Source organism: Callithrix jacchus, chromosome 15, assembly GCF_049354715.1.
Source record: "Callithrix jacchus isolate 240 chromosome 15, calJac240_pri, whole genome shotgun sequence".
In the NCBI taxonomy this organism is placed as follows: domain Eukaryota; kingdom Metazoa; phylum Chordata; class Mammalia; order Primates; family Cebidae; genus Callithrix; species Callithrix jacchus.
Genome location: NC_133516.1, coordinates 21640084 through 21646083, shown reverse-complemented (window position 1 = coordinate 21646083; position 6000 = coordinate 21640084).

Below are 6000 nucleotides of genomic sequence, written 5' to 3'. Positions count from 1 at the left end.
CCCTTGTAGTAGAAAAAAATTCTACCTGGGTGTGTGTTTCTTTGTTTGTTTTTGGTGTGGGAAAAGTTAAATTTGAGATACCATTCTATTTCTTACTAGCTGTGTGACATTGGACAAATCGTGTCACTTTTCTGAGTCCATTTTTTTCAAAGAGCAGGTAATGATATCTTCACAGGGTTGGGAAGAGTTAAAGTGATAATGGATGTGAAAGTGAGTTGCAAACTAAATAAAGGACCCCACAGGAAAGAGGGTTATTATTATCATTACCATTGTTATTATTTTAAAAGTCATTTCAATGGGAAGGTAAATGCAGTCTTTACAGCTCCTCTGAGCCTTTAAGTGTATAGACTATATTTACAAGTTTATAAGACTCCCAATATGGAGTTGAATAACAGCCAATCAATGCTAATAGCCCTGGATCCTTATTTACAGATTGCCTTTCTTCTGAGATCAAGAGCTGTTAAAAGCTGAATCCATCAAACTTTAATTTCCATTCTGTAGATTGTCCAACAAATATTTACTGTATGCCTACTATGTGTCAGGCAGCATTTTAGACAGTGGGTGGGTCATTAATATTGCTAATGAACTGCTTACCTTATGGGAAACTGCAGATCCACAGTATGTGCAGACAAGGTCAGGGGCAGGGATACAGTCCAGAGCTTAAGGTGGGTAGTGGCCTACATTGTGCTAAGAATAATTGTTTCATGAGCTGAAGCTGGGTACCTTTGGTAAGAGTCACGTATCTTTATCCACGGAAAACTGGGCCTTTTCCTTATTTGCCCATAATGAGAAATGATGTCAGTGGCTGAAAGACACATTGTGTGACCCAAGTTGCAGGGGTTAGGTTTCTGGGCTGCTTTGGTCATCTCCATTTCAGACACTTTGGAATGGAAAGTTTAAACGTAGCTATTGATTGAGAGAGATTTGAGTCTGTCCCGGAGCTGACTCCTGCAGAGCCTGCACCTGGCTGCAAACACATTTCACAGAGGTGCAATTTCACTTTTATCCTCTAGAGAGAACAGATTCTTTTCCAAGTGGAGGATTTTTAAGATGCTGGATCAAAGTTCCTCTTTCATGTGTGGTTGACTCAGAGAGCTGGGAGTCAGCAGGGATATGATGAGCCAGCTCAAGGTGCTACAGGAACTTTAGGGATGTTTCCCATTTCTAGCTACACTCCAGGCTAGGAATGGGAAACATCCCTAAAGTTCCTCTCAGACATTTTCTACCAAAGGGTTTCGAGTAGGCCTCCACAGCTTTGGAACATCCCTAGCAGGCTTATCCAGAACAGGAAAATCACATAGACAATTTGTATCGTCTTCAACGGCAGGATTGCTGACAGTCATGTGACACATTTTCTGAGGTATTATCACCTTTGAGAAAGACCCAGAGATGACAGGGCCACCTCCCTCCAAAAGCTCACTATAGGATGATTAAGAATATAAATAATTAGAAGAGACCACTCATTCAACAAATAGTTCTTGATAGAGTTATTTTTTTTAACCCAAATTACACTCTTCAAAGAATAAAAAGGATCTGATGAAATCAGAAAGTATTTTTTGTTTTATTTCTGTAATGTGATATTTGAGATACTTTTGTAGCTAACTTTGAACAATTTTGGAAAAAACAAAAACAAACAAAGATGGTTTGGGAATGCATGCATTCCAGAGGTGAGCAATGTCTTAGAGGCAGGGAAGTGGAAGCTGATCCTGAGCACCAGACATGGTCCTGTGAGGATTGATTGGAGAGTACAATAGACAAGAACTGGAAAAATAGTTTCTGTGGGTCACCTTGGCAACCAGTTTAACTCTGTGAAGGCACTACTGTGAAACTCTGAGAGTGCTATTTGGAGGCATTTACTGATTTCCCATGTACAACCTAACTCACTAGTCTACAGTTACTATTTCACAATTCACCCAGTCTCTTATATGTAATAGATTTCTCTGAGCATCTGGAAAGCCAGCCTCTCCTCCAATGACAACTGCTCTTGTAAGTCGTGATGAATAAAGGCTCAGATTTACTATGATGATTTTTCCAAACACTTGGGATTTGATGTATACGTCATTAATAATTGTCTTGCTTTTGGCAAAATGGCCCTAGAAAAGTAGTAATCATACTGAATCTTTCATTTTATTTTGGTACGTAATATATTGGCTTGGATGAGAAAAAAAAGAAACCCTCCTATCTTAGTTTGGATTCTATCTTTTGGATCACAGGCTCACCTTTCTCCCTGGTTTAAATATAAGAAGCCATCTCATTTTTGGAAGTAGTTACTTCTTGTTCTTCACTTGATTGTTATAAATTCTTAATGATTTGGGAATTAGCATATTTACCTAGTTGTCTAAGTAAGTATTCATCAAAGTAATAAACTCGCTTCTAGGTTTAAGTGTTTCTATTTAAAATTCTTTAAGAAATTCATCAAATGTGTGTGTGTGCGCACACACGCACGTGCGTGTTTTTATGACACTACTCTTTAAAAATACCCAAAGCCCCCAGCTGGCAACAATGAGAGAAGTGTAGAATAGTGGTTACAACCTGGCCTTGGAAGGCAAGAGGAATGGATTCTACAGGGTCTCTGCCATTTACCAGCTTTGTGATGTTGGACAAGTCACATACCTGTTCTGAGTCTTGATTTTTCTTCAAGACAAATTCTCACCCTTTCCTGCCTCCAACTAATACGGTAATTCTCCTTTACCTGTGAAGGAAGGTAAGACCCCCAGTGGGTGCCTGAAACTGCAGCTAGTCCTCAAACCTATATATGCTATATCTTTTTGATCTGAAAACAGAGATGACCACTAAGTGATTAATGAGCAGGTAGTGTATACAGCATGGATATGCTCGCCAAAGGGATGATTCATGTTCTGGGCAGAATGGAGTGGGACAGTAGGAGATTTCATCACACTACTCAGTGCTGGGTGCAACTTAAAACTTATGAATTGTTTCTTTCTGGAATTTTCCATTTAATATTTTTGGACCCTGGTTGACTGTGGGTAACTAAAAACTTGGAATCTGAAACCAGGGATAAGCGGGGGAAACTACTATATTTATTGACTGTAGGGTGTGGCACACTGCTCACACAATTATGGGTGCTTCTCTCTCAAAGCTTAAAGCCTATTAGGGTGGGGGACAAATGTTCTCCAGCAGTTTAAGTCATGCTCAAGGAATGTTCAGGATTCTATGAGAGCCCAGGTGAGAGCATCAAATCATATTAGAGGATATGAGAAAGCTTCCTAAAGGAGCCTGACATTTGTACTGAAGTTTGAGTGAAGTAGAAAAAGAAGGGGGCATGATATTTTTCCAAGCAGGGAGAGCAGCATGGATGAACACAGAGGCCTGGCACAGCTTGCTGTATCTGGCAGAATAATAGGAGGCTCTCAGTAGGAGGTGGGAGAGAGGATAAGCATGGGAAAGTTGGGATCTGGGGCTGCAGTGGTGAAGCCTCTTTTTGGCTAAGCTGGCAATACCACTGCTGCTAATAATAACTACCTTTTGTGGACTGAATTGAAAATACAAGTTAAGCTGATTTTTAGATTTCAAAAATTGATAAAATTAGCATTGCAGAGAATTTCTAATATGCATTATACAACTTCTCAAATGTAAACAAGTATTAACCAGATCTGCTGACTTAACTGAGATTAATTAACAGTATCAAGAGCTGAAGGATTATGGAAATGATGATGCCTTTTTGTGACATAAAATTTTACAACTGTTCATTTAAATATTCACCCAAGTGCTTTGACAAACTGATCCAAATCTTAGCATATTATTGAGGATAATAAGGGTTTACTAGGTAGTATTTATCCTATTTTAGTTCTCTTGAGCATAGACCTTCAGTAGATTTTTTATTTCTTGGCACAATTTTATAAGCATTCAAATTAAAACTATTTTTCATGTTTATTGTAGTAGTAACATATGAAAAGTTAAACAGGAAAATAAAATAAAACCTTAAATTCAAAATTGCAATGAGAGAAAAGTGCTGACATTCAGTCCACCAATAATTACTGAATCCAGCAACATGTTAAATTCAACCATTTTTTTAAGCTCTATTTACTTGGTTTATTTAACCTTATGAACTTAGGAATAATCATTTACCAACTCGACAATAATACAGTCAGCCCTCCATATCTATGGGTTCTACATCCATAGATTCAACCAACTGGATAAAAAATATTTCAAAAAAATTGCATCTGCATTGAACATGCAGTGAACATTGAACTTTTTTCTTATTGTTATTTCCTAAGCAATACAGTAGGACAACTATTTACATTGTATTAGATGTTACAAGTAATATAGAGATGATAAAGTAAGTGTACATATATGCAAATACTATACCATTTTATATCAGGGACTTGAGCATCTGTGGATTTTGGTATCTAAAGGCGATCCTGCAGCCAATACCCCATAGACACCAAGATTCAACTGTATAGACGAAGGACATAGTATATAGTATATAGAATGAGTGGTTAATAAATTGTACATAGCATTTACCAGACTTTGTGGCAAGCTCTTTCTTGACCTCACCTCCAGGGCAGAGCAGTTGGAAGACGTGAGCCAACAGAATTTCTCTGAGAGCAGAGGTCCCAAGAGAGGTAGAGCTGGAAGGGCTGTTATCCGGAAGGTTGTTCAAGAACTCATGGAATTAAGGAAGAGAGATAAAAAAGCACATTGGAAGTTGGATCTGGTATCATGCTGACTAGGGAAGAGACGTCTTTAACACACATCAGATGCAAACCCGGTGGCTAAGTAAAAAGAATCTAGGAGGAAATTGCTGAGTAGGTGGAGTCAACGGATGATGATCTAAATTTGCATGTGGTCCATATATATATATATTTTTTTTGCAGTTTCAACAGCTTGGAAAGTCAAGGCTGGACCCTTAAAGGAGCTGCACTGGGAAGGGAAGATCTGGGGGAAAACACATGCAAGATTCAGTCTTTGCAGGCAAGGAGCTAATTCTGATATGACAGGTAAACAGGAAAACAGTCAAAACTTCAGGTATGATAAACTCTGTGTTCAACTAGAATCCTGGGTGTGTTACGGCTTCCTCCTCAATCCACATCTAACCAAACTTTTCTCATCTTCTCCCACTGCAGGAAACACCCAGTTACTTACTTTCCCCCAACTCACCCTACACTCTCTATGGAGCCTTTTAATGCTGAAACCTCTATCAGAATGGCTTTCCCTACTTCATGGAAAAGGCTTTTCAATGTTCCCTGCTCCTTTCCTGACTGGGAAAGTAATGAACTCTCTCTCTTTTGGATTTCTGTAGCGGAAGTTTATATAAACACTAGTGGCGGAAGATGTCTCACCTACCAAGTATATGTCTTTGAGGCATGTGCAAGGTCAAGAATTTAAAGTGTTCGGTTGTATTTTTGTCTCTACTGCTCACTTGCTGCATATTTTGGGCAAATAAACCTTGGAGCTTGTCAGTGCTGTTATGGGGATTTAGTAATACAGTAGATATAAAATATCAGTCATAATGTTAGCAAAATTTAGGAGGTTTGGTTTGTCAAATTCAATGTTTGAAATTCATAATATAAATGAACATGAGTGTAAACTAATTATGTACCTTATAATGGATTTTAGGAGCTACCTTGGGCTTAAGAAAGAAGTTTGATTTCTTAAATTATTACACTGCCTTTTTGATAAATTCTTTGATGCCTCACAAGGACAAGCCATTTTCTTCTCTTGGAAGTCTTACTATTTTATCACCATTATAACAATAAAATGGGAACATTTTAATTGTATTCAATATATAATCCACAAAGTTATTTAAGTCAATTTCATAAGCGTATTTGATTTTCTCAATGTTAATTTCTTGATTCTGATTTTCAGTTTATCATTGCGATGGATGAACATCCTGTTTCTCTCTCTCTCTCTCTCTCTCTCTCTCTCTCTCTCTCTCTCTCCCCCCTCTCATTCCTTCCAGCTTAGTTGCATTCAGATTCCAATGGTTCTCCATTCAGGGCCTAAGTGATACATGTTGCATGAGCTCTATGCTTTAAA